This window comes from Rattus norvegicus, chromosome 13 (assembly GCF_036323735.1).
Source record: "Rattus norvegicus strain BN/NHsdMcwi chromosome 13, GRCr8, whole genome shotgun sequence".
Lineage (NCBI taxonomy): Eukaryota > Metazoa > Chordata > Mammalia > Rodentia > Muridae > Rattus > Rattus norvegicus.
Genome location: NC_086031.1, coordinates 43,213,965 through 43,235,173, shown reverse-complemented (window position 1 = coordinate 43,235,173; position 21,209 = coordinate 43,213,965). Strand labels below are relative to the sequence as shown.

The 21,209-nt window shown below is 41.3% G+C and overlaps 1 pseudogene; it reads left to right on the top strand.

The window, feature by feature from the left end:
- The first annotated feature begins 20,183 nt into the window (after positions 1–20,183).
- Positions 20,184–20,537, top strand: Gabarapl2-ps1 (GABA type A receptor associated protein like 2, pseudogene 1; annotated as a pseudogene).
- The last annotated feature ends 672 nt before the right edge of the window (positions 20,538–21,209 follow it).

Here is a 21,209-nt window from a genome sequence, read left to right as displayed (position 1 = left end):
GTGTTAGACACAGAAAAGGGATATGAACATCTCTGTAGGGTGTAGCTCGAGGAGGGGCATCAAAAGCTTGTATTTTTCTCTACTACATCTATAGTGGTTGCTCAATAAAAATTTATTGAATAAATGAATCAAATTTGAGTTTTAAAATGAGAATTTCCAAGTAGATATGGATAATGAATTGTAGGGAAAGATAACGGCTGCCGAGCATCCTGCTAGGAGGCTATTAAAATTGTTCAGGTGTGAGATGATGTATGCTTGAGCTAAGGCAATGGCTGTGAGAACAGGAGAGAAGGGATGGTTTTGAGGTATGTGCAGAAAACATGGTATGGCATGGAGAATTATTCAGGAAAGTGAAAGGGAACAATAAAGACTTTTTTTCCTTTTTTTGATTTTTAGTTTATTTTTTCTCAACATTTTTGTTAATTCTTTGTGATTTTCACATGGTGTACCCCAATCTCACCCATCTCCCTGTCTTCTTGTACCTACCCTCTACCCTTGCAACCTCACCCCCACAACAGAAAATAAAAATCAAACAAAAAACAAATCATAGAAAACGCCTTGTCATGGAAGCTGTAGAATGCCATGTCTCCCACAGTACATCCCTCTATTCACATATCTTCACGTCCAATCATTCATTGTAATGAGTCATTGGTCTTGTTCAAGGTCTCTAGCTTCTGCTATCAATACTGAATCCTCACTGGGACTCCTCCCAGTTATCTTGTTGTTGCTCTGTTATGGAGACCCTGCAGCTTTAGATCAGCAGTATGGTCCCTTCCATGCACTATAACAGTTTACAGTTGATATAGATATTGGGGTGGACCCTAGATATGGACATGGGTGATTCTGAGATGGTGAGGCTGCCAGCTCTCCTGCATCCTTACCACCAGGGAGAGCTCTCTATCACTGCCCTGGCTAGCTCACCCAGTGCTGTCCACAAGGGGCAGGGGCAGTTCTTCTACTGTGTTGCAAGGGGAAGCATCATCATTGGGCCTGTGCAGATGAGTGGCGGGTCAACTCTCCCACACTCACACCCTTAGAGGTGGCTCACCAATGCCTCTTCTACCAGGGTCAACTCTACTGTGCTGTCCGACTGATATGCAGGGTATGCTCTCCCAAATGACACAGCCACAGAGGAGCAAGGCCAGTTCTGCATAGCTATCCACATGGTCTCAGGTGTCTGCCCAAACCAGGGATGTTCCCATGGTCTCTAGTGGTAATATGAGCCACAGAAATCTACTCTGACTCTCGTCATTGCAGGACCACAGACCTGGACATACTCCTGAGTGGCAGCAATGGCTGGTAATTCACCATGGTCTCAGATGGTGGGGCTGTGGGTAACCTCCTCTGCCCACACCTTTTGGTATGGCAGCAGTAGACTTCTAGGTGTCTATAGCTCACCCATGTGGCATGGTGGAAGGCAGGTCTCTAAGTGTACTCCTCCCGTCTGCAGTGCGTGGTGAAGTGGCAAGTAGGTCACTGTGTATCTACGGTCTACCCATCATACACTGTGGCAAGTGGGTCTCTATAAAGGCTTTTAAAATTCCCCTTTCCCCATGATATAATAAAATTGATAACTGTGATATTTATAGTAGCTTACAAATCAGTTGGGGGGGACTTCATTATTATAAAAATTGAGTTGGAGATTTTTTTAAAGAAATATCTAAATACTCAATACTATTTGGAGGTATTATTTTTTAGATCTCAGATATTGCAATATAGATACATATGTGTGTATGTGTATATGTATATATGCTTATCAATTCACCATTAAGCAAGCACACACCAAATATCTCTGCTTTAAGTCACAAGACTAGGGGTTGGGTAAGTCATACAAAGAAACTTCAAATGTCTTAGATTCCCCTACACATATTCAAAATGGTGAACATGTGTCTGGGAGTTGAGCCAAACAGGTGTACTCAAGGCATCTGGGAGTCTGAACATCTGTGGTAGAGGTCTTAAGAGCAGGTGAGCAGAATTATGAACGTGCATGAACGTTAGCTGCCACAGATAAGCCACATTGCAACAGGGAAGGAGTGAAGAGGAAGTAAGTGCAGTGCTGTTGACTGCTCTTTCATAAAACTTTGATGAAGAGAGAAGAAGAGAAATAGGTCACAAGCTAGAAGGGGGCATTAAAGAGATCCAAAAATTCTATTTAGGAAAGGAGAGGGTTGAGCGTGTTTTTGTGAAGGAGGGCAGAAGAAGGTTGAAGTTATAGGGGAGAAAGACAATTGCTGAAGCAAAATGACAGAGGAGACAGCGAAGGCTGAGATAAGCTCACATGACAGAATGAGCCCTGGACAGGAGGTGCAGGACCTCTTCCACTTCTCAGAGTGGTGAGAAAGTGGGCAAGGAGATGTCATGTCTCTTGGTGGGATAGAGGAGGTGGGAGAAGGCAGGATCATGGCACATGTGTGAAGAGCATTGCTAGGGATTTTAGGAGTGGACAGCTACACAGTTCAGCATCGAGAACTGTATGTTCATATTGGAAGAGGCAGGAGAAAAGAGAGGGTTGAAACCATTAAGAATCTGAAAACGGTCCTGAGAGCATCTGAGAGGATTTCTGTTGTCTAGCAACAATGAATCTTTTCTTATTTTTTTCTGTTTGTTAATTTTTGAAATTATTGCACAATCTCATCACGTTTCCCTTCCTTCTCTTCATTCTGAAAATTATTGTCCTCTTTTTGCACTGTTATGACATGCATAGAAGTATATGTATATACACATATATTTCTAAATATAACCTGCTCAGTCTATATAATGTCACTCATATGTATGTTTTAATAGCTTATCATTTGCTATTGGGTAACCAACTGATATGCTCTTCCCTGGGGAAGGCCATTTCTCACACCCTTAGCAATCCTTTGTGGTTAGTGGTTTGTGTAGGGTTGAGGCCTAATGGGATCGTCTACCCTAGTCGAATTGTGCGTGTCTATTTTTGGCTGTCTATGTTCAGCTATGTTAGACTATGTCTATGTTAGACGGTCATCTTAGTGAGACTTTATGAGTGTGAATTCTGACATCACTAGGAGACACAATCTCACGACAAACATTCTGGTCCTCTTACAATATTTCTACTCCCTTCTCCCCAGCATTCCCTAAGCGTTAAGTGTAGGTGTGTTTTTTAGATGTCTCCATTCGGAATGGGCTCCACAAATCTGCATTTAGGTTGGTGGTGGTTTTTCTGCAATGGCCTCTATTTGTTGCAGAGAGACATTTCCTTGGTGAGTGGTGAGGACTTGAGTCATCTGCAGGTGTAAGGACAAATGTTTAAAATACAGTTAAGGGATTATGCTGGTAAATGGTCATGTGGACATGTGCATGTGGTAAATGTATGTGTTCATGTGTATATGTGCATATGGGCATGTAGAGTTCAGAGTTGGATATCAACTGTCTTCCTCAATAATTCCACCTTAATTCTTGAGACACGATTACTCACTGAATCTAGAACTCACCAATTCAACTAGACTGGTTGCCCCGCAAGCCCCGGGCATGCTCCTGCCTCCCTTCTCTAATGGCAGATTTATGGGTATTTGTTACTGTGCCCAGTCTTACATCTACAATGGATCTAAACATGTGTTCTCCTGCTTAAATGGCAGTCACCTTACTGGCTGAGCCACCTCCCTAGCCCCTGTGTTCCCTGTTACAAAGATAAGGCTATTCTCAAACCATGTGAATTTTACAGCATTCAGCAGTTACTCTTCCTTTGCAGGCCTGTGCCTAGCAGAGTGACAGAGCCATGGCAGGCACTGAAAATAATGACTTCTGTATGACTCCTGACCCTCCTCCGGACCTCCAGGATACCACTTTTTATCTATTTCTAACAGTCATAAATCCTGATTATAATGAAGCTAATACACTAATTAATTCTAATCACTGACAATTAAAAGTAACAACCTACCATCTAAGTAAAATAGCTTCTCATAAGGGCAGAAGACTGACGGAGATGACAAATGTGAAATCCAATGAGCCTACATGGTTTGATGCAATCAGGAGAAAATAGCTAGAATTCATGACACCATTCCGGGTTGCTTAGTGCTTCATGGGCCTCTTTATATTCTGAAAAGATTCCTTTGGATTTAGAGTAAGATTTAAATAATCTCCTAAAACAACATATGCTCATCTCATAACTGTTACCAAACATATGTTCAGCATGGATAAGCCAGTAGCTATGATTTATGCAAGAAAAGACGGCAAGATGCATCCCTCCGCCCTCCCCCCACACTCAGATTCTGTGCAGATACAGGTTGAAAATAGACATGGAAATTTGTCATCTCATCTATTTGGGAACCTGAAGAACTGAATCAGAATCTACCAAAGTCAATGAGCTGCTGCTAGTTATTGGCTACTGAGAAACGGAGAGCTGCTTTAGAGACCGCAGTAACAACTAATAGTGACCCATGCCTCAGTGGCTCTGCCCTCACCCATGGGTACATAGAAATCTTTAATGGAATTCAGTGGGTTTTTTTTTAAAAAAATAAGAAAATGACATCAAGTTGAGAGAGAGCTGTGTTTAGGGGGAAGAGAGGTGGGTCTCCTGGAGAGTTAAGGGAGGGAGTGAGAATGGACCTGACCAGCATACACTGTATGCATGTATGAAACTGTTAAGGAATAAATTGAGCTGAAGAGATGGCTTAGTGGTTGAGAGTGTTTTCTGCTCTTCCAGAGGACCTGATTTTGATTCCCAGCATCCATATTCAGTGGCTTATACCTGCCTGTAACTAGCTCCAGGGGGGAATCCAATACCTCTGACCTCCAAAAGCGCCTGGACTCATGTGGGCATACACATGCACATGCACACACACTAGATGGATGGATGGACAAAGACATGGAAAGACAGATGTTTTAAAAGAATAAATTAATGACATGTGCTACAGCAAATTCCTTACATTTTGAATGTTTCCTCCATAACCACCAGTATCAACACCATCACTTGTGGCAGTGACTTGTTCAAACACTAGCAAGCACCTTTTTTATAGAACAAGGTGCAGTGCCTGTGAGTCATGGGCACCGTATGTGGACTTAGAAAGCTTCTCACATTCAGATAACAATCAGAGGAAATGGAGACATAAACCTGTGACTGGACATACTGTGTCCCCAGGTCCTGTTGCCCAAGCTAACTAACAAGTTAGCCATCACTTTCCAAGTCTGACCAAGTATTAAAACTACAGTGTATTAATTACTTGTCTCAGTGCAGTGACAAAACTCCTGACATACCTGAAGAAGAAAAGGTTTATCTTGACTGACAGGTTGATGGTACTGCCCATCATGGTGGGGAAGGCATGACGACAGAGCACTAGACAGCTGGTCATGTATGAAACAGAGAAGAGATGACTGCCGGTGCTCAACTCACTTTCTCCTTTGATTCAGCCTCTGACTCCTGTCTATGGAATGGCACCTCCCACATTTAGGGTATATCTTCCCACCTCAAAGAACCTAATCTAGAAGGTACCTTACAGATACATTCTGAAGTTTGGCTCCTAGGTGATTTTAGAGTCTGTCATGATGATACACGTGAAGCTTCAAAAACTAAAGTTTCATAGACCTCTTTTCAACTTCATCAAACTCTGAGAGGAAAGATGATTTGGGAAATCCATCCATCGGTACTGTCAAAGCTTCTTGGATTCTTATTATTATTACTCTGAGATGAAGATTCAAACAGTTGCGTTAAATGGTAGAGAAGTCTCAGATGTATATTTTACCAACAGTCTCTATATAAAACATCTTTCAAAACTATAACACATGATGACAAGAGAATACCTATACCTTTTCCTGCCTTTTCAGTGACTTATGCTTTACCAGGGGCCTGTCATTTGCTCTCATAGTTCGCCACCTTAAGAATGTTGTGAAAACAGGACCACGTAGTATGTGATCATCTGAAATTAGTTTTTCCTACAGTTTGCTTGTGTTTATCTAAATCGTTCTCTTGTCATCGCTGTTCTACAGTGTACTGGTCGCCTGTTGAAGAACATCTACATGGTTTCATGTTTTGAACCACTCTGTATATTTGTGTGTTTACATTTTATCTGTGAAAAAAAGTTTCATTTATCTGATAGTCATCTCTTAAAAGTGCGTTTCCTGGGGTATATAGCAGCTGTAGATGTTCTATAAAATATTGCTAGGTCATTTTCCAATGTGCCCTCCTGTTTTACATTCCCACTGGCAACTCGGAATCACCGGCCTCATTCCCATCGCTCAGCATTTGTCAAACACTCTTTCTTGTTTTAGCTATCCCATGTCCCACTTTGCTTTAAATTTGCATTTACCTGATGGCTAATGATGTTGGGCATCTTTTCATATGCTTATAGGCCACCTGCATATCCTCTTTAATTCTTTATCCATTTTGGAATTAGATGGGGGTTTTTTTTTGTGTGTGTGTTGGCTTTGAAAAGGGCTTTCCCCCCTCCTTGTTCTTATACATATTTCAGAGGAGAAGACTTTGATAGATGTGTCATTCATTTCCCTCTGGTTGTATTTTTTTGTAATCTTCTGATTACTCTTTCATGGAGCAAAAGTTTTTTTTGTCCATTTTTGATGAGATTATGTTTCAATTATTTCCTTTATGGATTACAAGTTCCATATCAAATCCAACAATTTTGATCACCCTTTGTACTTTAAATGTTTCCCTGCTTTTTATTTTTCTCCTCTAAAATGTTATATCCTATTTTAGATGTTTTACTAATGCATTTAATTAATTGCATTAATTGTGTGAAATACATTTTTTCACATGTATACAGAGTTTATGGATGTTAGTACTCCCCTCCCCTCCTCACTTACATTTCCTCCCCAGTCCCTACAGTCTCTTTCCTGATTCCTAGTGATTCCAATTCGGAGGTTTTCAGCACTCAGGGCCCCAAATGGCTTAGTGTGTCGCCAAGTCTGATGACCCAAGTTCAATCCTTAAGTCCCTCAGGGCAGAACTGACCGCCACAAGTTTTCCACTGACTTCTAGATATATGTCATGGCATGAACACACACAGGCACACGCACATGCATGCACGCACACACATGCACAAAACTACAAAATAAGAAGGAAAGAGAGCAAGGGTTGATACAGGAAGAGCATGTGTAGTACTTGTTTTAGTCTGGTCTGCTTGACTTAAGACAAGGATCTCCAGCTCTGTTTGCTTTTCCACAAATGAGAGGGTCTTGTTCCTGCTAATGGCCACATAGTACTATGTTGCATACTTATACTGCATTTCTTCATTTATGGATAGGCACTTAGGTCAACTCTGTAGCCATTGTGAATGGTGCTTCAGCAAATGTTGGTATGTGGGTATTGTGATTTATGCTGCCTTGAATTCCTTCAGATACATACCCAGACATGGTATAAGCAGATCTTTCAATAGTTCTGATTTTAGTTCACAAAAAACTTCCACTATTTTTATATACTGCAGATAAAAATCATATGCCTTTATGCTTCTCATGATCTATTTCAAGTTAATTTTTTATTATTTGAAAGATTTAGATCAGCATCAATTATTTTTAAGCAGTAGGTATCCTAGGACCACATCTAGAAAATTCCATCACACTTCAGTTGAATCGCCTTTTGTGTCTTTCTCCAACAACAACAAAAAATTCACTTAGGGGATGGCAAAGTTGCTCAGTCGATAAAGTATCTTCCACGAGCATAGGTAGACTTATGTTTGGGTTTTCAGTACCCAGCTAGAGTCAGGTGTAGTGACTTGTGTCTATAACAGTCTTGCTGAGGCAGCACAGAAAGGTGGATGGATCCTTGGAGATCATTGTGTTGAGACCAGAGAAAACATTTCCATGGAACTAGAAGTTAAAGCCACTTCAATATATATATAATATATATACTAAATATACATATTTAAAGTAGAGAAAGAGTGTAAATGACATGATAGTATACTTTTTCAAAAGTGGTTCAAAAAATACAAAAATAAAATGCTACAATTATTAGGTATGTTAACAAATTTGACCTAGCCAAATCAATAAGCAGCAGATTAAATGAGACCCCATCTCAAAAAAGGATGAAAAATATTAATTAATCAAAGCACCTGATGTTGACCACTTTGCCTACACATGCACCTACACACAGACACAGTTTAGCATGTCCTTGTGGACAATTTCTGGGCGTTCTTTTCTACAAATCTGTGCACACATCCCTCCATAAAGATCATTCTTCTATGTCACAATGTCTAACCTTTACTAGGGTGGTTATATTCCCATATCGATTTTAGAATCAACTTGTCTATGGAAATACTTGCTGGGATGCTGACAGGAGATGCATTAAGCCCACATTGGAGGAGTGACATCTTTAACACATTGGCTATTTTTCTACAAGCAAATCTGCTTCTGTACTTCTTCCGGTCTTCTTTGATTTCCTTCATCACATATTTTGTGATTTTGAGCAAGCAAATTATTCTAGTCTCTCTGTTGCTGTGATAGAATATTATTGCCTAAAGCAACTTAGGGGAGAAAAAGTTTTATTTCGGCTTACAGGTCACAGTCCTTCCTCAAGGGAACTCAAGGCATGGTTCATGTTTAGCGAGCTTTCTTACATAGCCAGGACTACCAGCCTGGGAAATGGTGCTGCACACAAGGGACTGGGATCTCCTATATCAATTAACAACCCAGACCATCCTCACAGACATATCCACAGGCCATCTGATCTGGATAGTTCTCCAGTTGACATTTTCCTCTCTGATGTCTCTTGGTTTCATTATGTTGATAGTGTAAGCTAACAAGATCAGAGATCTTGGATATGATTTTTCAAGTATCAATTCACTGAGAAGAATTACAAATGGTGCCATGTTTGACTTTCTAGTTTCATGCATTAATAAATGCAACAAGATCACCACACAAAAACATGACATTTCTTGTGTATTGATGTTTTCTATGGCTTTGCTAACTGACCAAGTAATTCTACTGTCTTAATTTTTTTTCTACAAATTTTTGTAAAGTAATCATGTCATTTGTACATAGCTTATTCATTTCCAGTGTATATATTTTTATCTTTCCTTGCCTTATTGAAGTGGCTGCAATTTCCAGTTCCATGTGTATGTTTGTCCTTATCTCATTCATAAATGATATCTACAAAGGATTCAAATTTAAGTATGACATTTGTAATAAGGTTTTGCTCGTTATTGGGTTAAGAAAACTTCCTTCTATGCCTATTCTTTTCAGAGATGGTTTTAAACTTTGTTTTATTACACACACACACACACACACACACACACACACACACACACACACACACACTTGTTTGCTTGTATGAATTCGCCATGGAATCCAAGTGAAGATTGAAGAATAACTTGTGGAAGTAGGTGCTCTCCTCCACCACATGGGTCAGGTCGGCTGAATTCTAGTTCTCATGCATGGCAACAAGTGTTTTTACCCCCTAGGGCATCTTAACAACTAGGAGATGCTTTTATAAGTCATGAATGCTCTTTGGGTTTTATAAAATGCTTTTGCTTGGCCAATTGTTTGGATCATCTGATGTTCTTCTTTTGGTGATTAATAATATTGTCGATTCTATTAGCTAATTTTTTTCTCTTCTTTTTTTCGGAGCTGGGGACCGAACCCAGGGCCTTGCGCTTGCTAGGCAAGCGCTCTACCACTGAGCTAAATCCCCAACCCCAGCTAATTTTTAAATATTGAAGCTACCTTGTAATACTATATGTATAGATATAGATATAATTTTTACACATTGTGTTTTGGTTTGCTTCCATTGTATGAAATTTTTACAACTAAGATTATATTGATAAGTAATTTCCTTACTGTGTGGACTTCATCTGGTTTTGGTTTAAGGGTAGCTCTCCACCCATATATATACAAGCATATATTTATATATTGCGTTATATAAAAGCTGATGATCTTAGCTCTCCCTAGCTGTTAAAAGCAAGGAAACTGGTTTTTTTCAGTGATATCAATGATTACAGATGCATAATTTAAAAGAAGTACAGGGAAGACTTCTGTGACAACCACTAATCCTGCCCCCTTCAAAAAAAAGTAGCAGCCTAACAGGAAGCCATAGAAGAGACCTTATTTGTATTTTCTTTATTTCTAGCTAATTGATTTCAGCCCTGACTTTTTTTTCTTTTTTCTTTTTGGATATTTTATCCAAATGTTATCCCCTTTCCTGATTCCCCACTCTCTTGTCTCTCCTTCCCCTGCTTCTATGAGGATGCTCCCCCCTCCCACCCATCCACTCCCACCTCACCATCCTGGCTTTCCCCTACACTGGGAAATCAAGCTTTCACACAATCAAGGGCCTCTTCTCCTATTAATGCCAAACAATGCCATCCTCTGCTACATATGTGGGTGGAGACATGGGACCCTGGGATCTCTGAGAGTTCTAGTTGGTTGATATTGTTGTTCTTCCTATGGGGTTGCAAACCCCTTCAGCTCCTTCAGTCCTTTAACTCCCCCATTGGAGTTTCTTAAAACATGTGGTAAATGTGCTCCACAGTCAATTGCTCCTGGTGGGGGTACAGGAGGGAAACGACTCTGTTCTATTTAAGGAGCAAGACACTGGAAGTTTGACCATGTTCCAGTGTGGATATAAATAACACAATTTGGACTGTTTAATTTTAATTTTTAATTTTTTTGAAGGGGGAATCACAAGGATGGGGGAAGATATGGAGGCACAGGAAAATGAGTGTGATGGGGGTAGATGATGTGAAGTCCCCAAAGAATCGATGGAAGCATTATGTTTGACAGAGACCCATCCTCGCGGCCACCTCACCTAGTGTAGATGGGCAGAGGGCACCCAAAGGCTCCCCAGATCCATGACCTGCCCATAGCAGGATCTAATACAGTGTGCATATGTGTTGTGGGCAAATGGGAGAGAAAGAGAAATGAAACAGTTTGAGCATTATGAAGAGAGATGGAACTGGAGACTCTGGGATGGAAAGAAATAGCCTTTTGTGAGGATCCAGCCCTACCACTTGATGCCATGGTGAAGTCCCAGTCCATGCTGCCACTGAGGGGCATGTCTGCGCCTGTGGTTATACAATGGCAGGAGTCAGTGTTAATTTCTGTGGCACATATTACCACTAGGGACACATGTCTGGGTCCGGGTCTATGGCCATGCAGCCCCAAGTTCTGGGTCAATGTCTGCAGAATATCAGAGGAAATGAACATAGGAGAGTTGAGCCAGCTATGAGGTGGCCTGGAAGTAATGTCCTCTTCCTCTAACCCCTTGCCACCCACAGCAGTTGGGAGAGCTGGTCCCAAAGTCATAAGAGCCAGAGAGCTGGTCCTGCCCATCACCTGTTACAGCACTTTGGAGAACAATCCCTAAACTTACCTGGGCAATGCAGCGGAGTTTGCCCTGGTGGCAAAGGCACGGGCGAGCCAGCCCAGAGGACGTGAAAGCTGGCGAGATGTTCCGGTACGTCAGTGGCTGCAGCACTTGGGAGAGTGAGAGCCCTGCTTGGACTGAGCGCGCACAGTGGGGTTGGCTCTGGTACCAGGGGTTTGGGTAAGCCCACCTCGCAGGCATGAGAACAGGAGAGGTGATCCTGCCCCCGGCCAGCTGTGGTATTAAATGAGCTAACCTGGGCAGTGTTGGAGAGCTCACTCTGGTGGTGTGGCTGCTGGAGAGCTGGCAGGCTGACCAACTCAGCTAACCCCTAGGTGCAGACCCAGAGTTTTGAGTTGGCCCATCCCAACATCTACTCCATCTGTGAACTGCTGGGGAATGTGAAAGGGCCATCGCTGAGATCCAAAGCTGAAGAATCTCTGTGATACAGGGCAACAACAGGATATCTGAGAAGAGTCCCTGTGAGGGTCCAGTACTGATAGTGTAGCAAAAGCCAAAGGCCTCAAACCAGACCAATGACTCATTGCAAGGAACATTTCAAAGTAAAGATGTGTGTTCAAAAGTGTATACTGTAGGACACAATGTGACACATTACAGCCTTCATGACAAAAATTTTTTATCATTTCTTTTCCTTTGGTGGTGAGGTTGCAAGGGCAGATACAAAGGGATGGGTAGATGGGGGGATTGGGGCATATGATGTGAAAGTCACAAAGAATCAATAAAAAGTTAAAGATAAAATTACAAAGTTATATAATTGAAAACTATGTTGAAATAAATACAATTATTCTTTATCACAGATATTGTCTTTCTTCAGTTTTCTTAGCGACCCTCTTGCTGTTAAAGCATGCATTAATAGCATCTATTGGTATCAATTTAGCCTTTCAAAAGAAGTATAGAAATATTCTATCATCCTTTATTTTAAGCTTATAGAAATATCTTTGCTACAGATTATATATGGAATGTCCACAAAGGCCCGTATGTTAAAAGTGCAGCTTTCACCTTGGTGTCATTGCAAGATAAGTCCTAGTGGAAGGTCTTAGGCCACTGAGTATATATTTTTGAGCATTCAGGGGACCAACCTTCCTGTCTTCTTTCACTGCTCTGATGTCTAGTCATGAGATATGTAGGTTTCCCTCCCCACACAGTAGGGTTCCACTATACCCCACATATGTAGTGAGGACACGCTACCTCACTATAAACCCACTAGCAATGAGACAGCTTACATAAACTGAGATCTCAAAACCTATAAGCAAAACAGCCTCTATACATGGTAATTATCAGTTGACAGGTGTTAATTCTTTGTTCTAGTGTGTTCCTTACACTATGTTCTTTTTGTAGTCAAGCTGTTTTCTCTCCTCTGTTGATACTTAGTAAATTTTATTGATCTTTCTTGATCTTTTATGAATTCCCCTCTCTGACATCTCCAATCTGCTGCCGACTTCATCCAGCGAAGTTTCTCTTTCAGTTATTGAATTTCTCAGGTCTGTGATTTTCATTTAACAACACTCCAGAGCTTCTACATCTTTGTTGAGGTTTTCTGTGGTTTTTATTTTTCCATTTCTTTTTTAGAGAACTCATAATTGCTCACTGAAGGATTTTTATGATGTGTTCTTACAAATTCTTGTCAGGTCATTTTCGTGTCTGCATCATTACTACGTTAACACATGCAGGATGTCTTTTGCCATCATGTGACTTTCTGGAATTTTCCCAAGACAGATTTTTCCCACAAAACCTTCACATTTTGAATATATAATACAGTATAAAAGTTTTGGAGGTAAGATCTTCCTAAGCATCCCAGACACAACTTGAATATACTATATAGTCTAAACTGGCCTTGAACCTGTTTCAGTCTTCCTGCCTCAGCTTCCCATGTGAGGGCACTGGATACATGTCCCACCATGCATGTTAGTAGATATTTCCCTTATTGAGATATAATTTGAAAGCAGTTGCTTCTGTGTATGCTTAACCTCTGGTTGCCCCTAAGATATTACCCAGCTGAAGCAGTCATGACCCACATCTCTGTGAAGCCCATCAAAGCCCCTCTCAGACCACCCTGTCATGGAACATTCCATGATACCCCCACATTTGCCTTCTCTCTGGGCTGTTCTTTCTGAGGTATCCATCCTCATCTGCATTTCTTGAATGCTTGATGAATTTCTATTTCCTTGGGAACTTTTCATATATGTTTTCACATAGATCTGAACCTTCTGCCTTGAACTGAATGACTATGCTGGAAAGTATGGTTTCCATTATAATTAATTGCTTGTTTGAATGACATGATGAAATTGTAGACATTGATAAAATGACCTTCCATTGACTAATTTGCCACACCAGACAATAGTCTAGGGGATGGGAATTACATAAAACAAACAAAAACCAATGAGCCTTTCCTTTATGAAGCTTGTATTTTAGTGGCAGGGACAATGAGGATGCTTTGAAGATGTAACTTTCTACCCAGCCCACTCCTTATTTGTTTCCTCTTCTGTCACTGTCCAGTAGCCATTTTTCTCTTGTCTTGGTCATCTGGAATGCACATTCCTAAAAGAACAGTCTAGCTCCTAGGAACTTAGAAGACTATTATTCAAATTGTGTTATCTGGGATGAGCAGACACTTGATCAAAAGTCCATGGCTTGCAGCATTTAGTGTAAGCATAAGGAATCCATTTCCTGAGCCCCAGCCATTACACTGCCTTTCCCCTGATCCAAGTGCCTTTCAGCACAGCATGTTAGACAGCAGCAGCAGCCTCGTGGAGGTGGATGAAACATTTACAGAAGATGGAGTGAATCACCTCACAATCGAAAACTTCACTCGTTTCGATGGGAGAACACACATTTTCTAAAATCTTCTCATCAGCTGTGTCATCCACCCACACGCACAGATGGACCTGTGCCTTCAAGAAATGTTGATTGTGGTTCCTCCCCATGTGCCAGCAGCTATCAGTCAGAATGAGTGACTGGGAAATGTTGTCCTCCGGACATGCATGGCCGTGGCACACATGAACTGACAGCAGCTGTGGCCACTTACACAAGGACTGTGCAAATTCAATTGCAGTATAGAGAGGAAGAGCTCCTGGACCCTACTTAGAGCTGGTGAACTCTCAAAGTTTATATCTGGTAAGGCAGGGAGAATTGCTTAGGGTATGGGGGAAGAGGCTGCTGGTAGGTTGCCAGTGCTGTAGTAGATGACTCCACATTCATCAACAACACTGACTGGATTCAGTGGGTCATAAGAAGAAATATGAAGCCGGGAGGGAGAAGTTGGAGAGTCCTGGCGAAAGCTGAAAGGAGGGAGTAAGGTGGACATAGCCAAGAGAGCTTATATACATGTACAAAATTTTCCGAGAATAAATGTTAAAATGACCCTTAAAAAAAGAAATGAGGGAGCTGGAGAGATGGCTCAGAGGTTAAGAGCACTGTCTGCTCTTCCAGAGGTCCTGAGTTCAATTCCCAGCAACCACATGGTGGCTCACAACCATCCGTATTGAGATCCGATGCCCTCTTCTGGCCTGCAGGCATACATGCAGGCAGAAAGCTGTATGTTGTATACATAATAAATAAAGATTGTTTAAAGAAAGAAAGAAAGAAAGAAAGAAAGAAAGAAAGAAAGAAAGAAAGAAAGAAATGAGCCTCTTCATGACATAAATAGAGTACATCAAGTAGAGCAGAGTCTTTGCAAGGTAAACTGAGACCCTTTGCCTTACCTACGAAACACAGCCACTGCTGGCAATCTCCACACTTCCCAGACCAGCACAATGTGGGGTGTGTGTGTGTGTGTGTGTGTGTGTGTGTGTGTGTGTGTGTGTGTCTGTGTGTGTGTCTGTGTCTGTGTGTGTGTGTGTGTCACAAATTCATCCTCAGATACTCAATGCATTGATTCCACTGTTTAAAAACAGAATAGATTAGGATAATAACAGATGAGGCTGGGACTGGGGATGTTGGTTAATGGGTAGAGCACTATACTAGCATTATTAATCCCTGGGTTCCTCCTCCAGTATTCCATAAATGAGGAGTACACACAGAACTCCCTGAATTTAGGGGATGGATCAGAGATTTGAAGTCAGCCTTGACTACAAAGAAAACTAAAGGCCAGCCTGGGATACATGTTTCAAATATTGGTCACAAGGTCAGTCTCAAAAGGAATACAAGATGTCAGTAAAAGTTTCAGAATAGTGCCTGGAGATGCTATTCATGTGAATACATATGTCTACACACTAGTATATCAAGTATCACAATGTAAAATATATTTCTCCCCATGGACAGAAGTTTTAAAACTTTGAAAACACTGAACTATTTTGAAACTAAAAATTTAGAGGCAGAGGGTAGGGATATCCTAAACTCAGATCCTTGTCATAATGATGTGCACAGCACAGAGCATGTCCTCAGCACTAATTGGAGACACTTACTCCAGAAATCACCTCTTCTGGGACATCCTCTCTGGCCTCTTTGCCAGGGCAGGGCTCATGCTGACCTCTCTTGGGCTCCCCTCTCTGTCCTTGTTCCAGTTGTCTCTGTGGAACAAGGCACTTGTTTACGTGTCTGTTTTCCTGAATGGAGCTGCCATCCAGGATTCTAGTCCCTGAGTTCATGTGTAGGAGAAAGTCACTCAATTTGTCATTCAAAATTATAAATAAAGCAAGAGTTTTCGATGGATCCACAAACTACTCGGCACATCCTTAATGAGGGTTATGATATTTATGATTTAGCTGGTTATGTTCAAGGACAGTCATGTCTTTTTTTTAACAACACACCAAAGTTTTGAAGGAAGGAGGGAGAAAGAAAAATACAACTTCTACAAATGTAAAATATTGTAAAATACAAATCTAATAAAAATGAATGAATGTGTTTAGGGTAGACCCATCAACAAGTCCAGAGAAGGTGGTCTTAGGTCTAATCAACCCTAGAAACATCCAGTGGGCAACAATGTAATTCACATTTGGAAAGGCTTCAGTGGTTTGATTCCAAGATCACAAGTCAGGAACAAAGCCCAGAGTTACTTTTTGAAAAAAAATTTTGATAAAACACCAAAAATAAGAGCCACTGGCTATGTCTTCATGCACTACATCTCATTTAGCAAAACTGATAAATTGTTTAGTACTTATGAGTTGGGTAGTGATCAGACCATTCAGTCAAAATGCTAAATTATCTATGCAGTTCAAATTCCCCCTGGTCATGAGAATAGACCAGCTGTCTGCCTTTTGCTCACCTCACCCCTTTCCATGCCAACCCATTCCCACTACAGGTTTCCTCACCTAACTTTATCCTCTATATAGAGGAGAAAATTCCCACCAGCAGGCTCATTGAGAAAGAAGTTTTTTGCAAAGTTTAAATGCAGAGTTATGCACTTACGAATTATTGCTACCTCGAAGTTGCATGAGGGCCAACCTCTATCCTATGCACTGTGTTAAGGCAGCACAAAGCAGCCATCCTGAGGAATCAGATTCAAACGACCAGTTGTGAGATGCACTCACTAATCAAGTCAGCTCTTGGGCTTCTTCTCAGAAGGAGACTATGGAATCACAGGTCTTAAAATGCCAATACTGTCTCCTGGCCTTGGAAAACTGCTCAAGGACAGTCCCTTGAGAGAGGAAACCTTGGATAATTGCATCCTTCCTGTGACATGGCTTATGATAGTAAAGTGTTTAACTTGCAGCACAGGGGTGCTCAGAATCTATGTAAAATAGCCAGACAAAGTGGTACACATGTGTAACTCCAGAGCGGGTGAGACAAAGAAATGGTCTGCTGGCCAGCCAACCTAGTCTACTTGGTTGACTTAACTGAGACATACTTATGAACTCACAGTGAAGTGAGTTTACTATGAATTCACTCTGTAAGGTTTATTTTCTTGACTGAAAATGAGAGTTTGGTAACCTCCAAGTTCACTTCTATTTCTGAAACTTGGCGTGTCTACCTTATTCTTCCTTGTTGAAGTCACTGTTTTTAGGGTCTGGGTAAACCAGAACTACTGTGTTACCCACAAATAGTCCATATTCCGGCTCCTGCTCAGAAGAAAGTTTATTCTGCATTTTGGAATTACATATGAAGGTGATGTTTATGCATGTGTGTGTGTGGATATATAGTTAGGATGAGTAGATATTAGGTAGAGATAGATAGATAGATAGATAGATAGATAGATAGATAGATAGATAGATAGATAGAATATGAAAGATAACATTAGGTTATTATAGGTCATGTAGTAGACAAATGATAGATACATAGATAATAGTCACATACATTCATGCACATATATCATATATACATTCTCTATATAACACTATGTATATAATGTTTATCTATTTATACAGTGTGGGGGCATTTTAATGCCTGATTACATGCTGTTTCACAAACAACAGGACTCACTCTTCATTAGTAAAAGGGGCCAACTTAAAACATTGCAAAGGTCACATTTACACAAAATATATGGGACACAGATGTAAGTGCATTGACAAAAAAGCAGAGACAGGCCACAGGGCTGGCAGAAGGATACAGAATGGGAGGACAGGAAGCTTCAAGGAAGACATCCTCAAAGGCATCTACATGCAGACCACACAGGCCTGTGCATATTAAACAAGCTCTCAGACAACATGCAAGACAGTGCTAATGTGGATAAAATATGGATAAGGAGAGACAAGATAGCAGCTAAATGAATAAAATTGAGACATTGGAAAAATGACACATAGCCCTTTGAGCCAAGTGACCAATATCAATATCCAATTCAAAAAATTTGAGAAAGTTGGTGCACAGACTACTAATTACAGCAAAGCAAACATTGGGGTGCTTGAATAGTTACCACTTCTTGAGCACATATAGATAGGCAGAGATGCAGGCTCCTGCAAATGGATGAAGAAATGGCATACATTGAGTGAATGACTCTCTATGGGACATCAGGGTACCTGCATGGTTGACCATAACCTAGAACTGTGTTACTCAACTTCCTGCCTGTATCTCTTCTATGAAACCAAGAACCACCATTCTACTTCTCTCCCAGAATCCTTGAAGGACTAAATGAAATACCGAATCTACTCCTCTAGAGAGCTGCCTCATCCTCTTTGCATTCAAATGTAAGCATTGCTATATCTGGCTATTCTGGAACATTCAGGGAGGATCCTGGAATGTAAGCAAGATTCTCATCTGAAGGCTGGAAAGATGACTCAGCGGTTAAGAACACTGACTGCTCTTCCAAAGGTCCTGAGTTCAATTTCCAGCCATCACAGGGTGACTAACAACCATCTATAATGGGGACCCGATGTCCTCCTCTGGTGTGTCTGAAGACAGTGACAGTGTACTCACATACATGAAATAAATCTGTTAAAAAAAAAGATTCTCATCTGGGAGGCATTTTGTCAGGAAGGAGCTTACTGAAGCACGAGACTTCCAACCATCCCACTTCCAAGAGTCCAAGCACCTTGACCCCTACAGGACAACCCCCCCCTCTACAGATACCCTCTGCCGCCTTGGCCACACCACACCTTTCTGTCCACTTGGTGTCTGATCATCTCCTGTCTGCCTCGTGGCACAGAGAATGAATGTCCCACACAATGACAGCCATCTTGTTACTGTTCTGATCTTGTTGTCTGTGGTATGGCCCTGGGCTGAAGCCGTCACAGCAAGTTAACTTCCAAGCTCCTTTATGCTTACAGCCTCTAGCATTTCCAAATTATTCTAATTTCACAGCCTGATCAACCGGGCTTGGGCATTCATTTTTATTCTGCTATGATCATTCTTTCCATTACTTTTTGAAAATTTCAAAGTGACAGATTCTCCATATAAATTTTTTCCTATCAATTCAAAGGTATAAAAAGAAAAAAAAATAGCTCTTGATCTTGCCCTCAGGGTAAGCTAAAGGCATAATTTGGAAAAAGCAGTTCTGTGAGTGCTGAACTAAATGAGGTCTAGGTACAGCTGCTATTATACTGCATGTAGAGATGGATCTTGAGTAAGGGGCCAAATTAGCATTGCCCCTAGACATGTGACGTCCAAATTATACTGCTTAGGGGCTGTTGGGAGAAGTCTTCAACCAAAGAGGAAAGAGTCTTTCGACTGCTTCAACTAGGGCACCTTCATTTTCTGTTTTTCTTACACTGAAGTTCCAGTAAGATGATACTGGGAGAAAAGAGACGGAGGGAGGGGAGGGAGGGAGGGAGGGAGGGAGGGAGGGATGGATGAGAGGGAGAGGAAGAAGGAAGGAGAGAGAGAGAGAGAGAGAGAGAGAGAGAGAGAGAGAGAGAGAGAGAGATTGAGAAATTGCGAAGAAAACCATTCCTTAGAAACCATCTTCCATGAACATCTTTTCTCTTGGGTTGGATTCTGGTAAGTGCTCAAAAGCTGACAATGTGTGGTTCTTCTCTCTGACAAGTGTCGGGAAGGCAGATGGTCTGCGTTATTGACTGAGCAAAGACTGGTATGTTTTAAACACAAGGCAAAAAGAAGTGGTTGGTTTGATATTCTGTTATGAAGTCTTCATACGGATACAGTGAGATCTCTAGGGGGAAGGGCGGTGTCTCACATGCTTCTGTATTCTTCAAAACCATCCTCAACTCCAGCTTTCAGATACTCACTAGGTACCGACAGCCGCCTTGAACAGATCCATCTCAACCATGTTTCCCAACTACATTCTTCTAATGCCTGCTGTGTTTTACAGATCTTTGCTGGTTTGCTTTTATGATTCTGTGATAAACATATGACCAACAGCAAGTTAGAAAGCAAAGCACTTATTTAACCTTACAGGCTAATGTCCATCGTCAGGAAGTAAATGCAGGAACCCAAAGCAGGAACTGAAGCACAGACAACTGAGGAACACTGTTTACTAGCTTGCTCCCAGGCTCAGGGTCAGCTAGCTATGTGGTTGATTCGCGGATGTATGTGCCTCAAAGTGCTGGCTCTGTTGCTTCCTGTCTCCATGAACTGGGTGTTTAAGGAAGACCACTCACTAGAACACAAATGCATGGAATCCATGAAGATCAGAGTGAAGTACCCCCACTGGATTCTGGTGATCATGGAAAAGGTCTCCAGCTCTCAGATTGTTGACATTGACAAGAGGAAGTACTTGGTCCCATCTGACATGGCTGTGGCTCAGTTCAGGTGAACCATCAGAAAAAGGATCCAACTTCCTTCCGAGAAGGCCAACTTCTTGTCTGTGTACAAGGCAGTCCCACAGTCCAGTCTAGCTATGGGACAGCTTTACAAGAAGGAAAAAGATGAAGATGGATTCTTGTATGTGGCCTACAGCAGAGAGAACGCGTTTGGCTTCTGAGACCCTTTCTGAACTAGGTGCACCCTTTCTGCTTATGTCTGGCTGTTCTCAGTAACTCCGCCAGAGCCTCACACAGACCTACTAGTGCACTTGTAACTGGATTTATATACTAGAAGGTTTTGTTTCCTTAGATTAGTAAATTATCAGAGTTTTACTTTCAGTTTTCTTTTGTGCACTGACCTCATGGCTATGGGCTCCAGGGAACCTGTCCTCTGGTAATCAAATTTAATGAAGGTATTTCCATAATGAAAGGAGGTGGGTCTGGTAGTAAACCAGGGGGGGGGGGTGGCTGCTGCAGCATTGTTCTGGACTATGTTCAAAATGTTAGATGGCTAAGTATTAAAAGCACCCAAAGGAAAACCTTATCAATGAGAACACTTGCTTCATTAGATTTTGCCAACTGCAAATCATGTTGAACTGAGTGAATAATCTGTTCTTCTTTCTGAGACTATTAAGGTAAATAATTAACAAAAAAGCATCCTTATAAAGGCAAAATAACGAAAACAAAAACCATAGACAGATATGCCCAGAGATATGCCTGTTTATCTCTTCAAATAAAAAAAAATCTCCTTATTTGAAGAGATAAACAGGGCAAACTTTCTGTCTTTGTGGGCATGTACAATAGTGGGAAACATATTACAAATGTAGTTATAATAACGTATTTGGTAGACT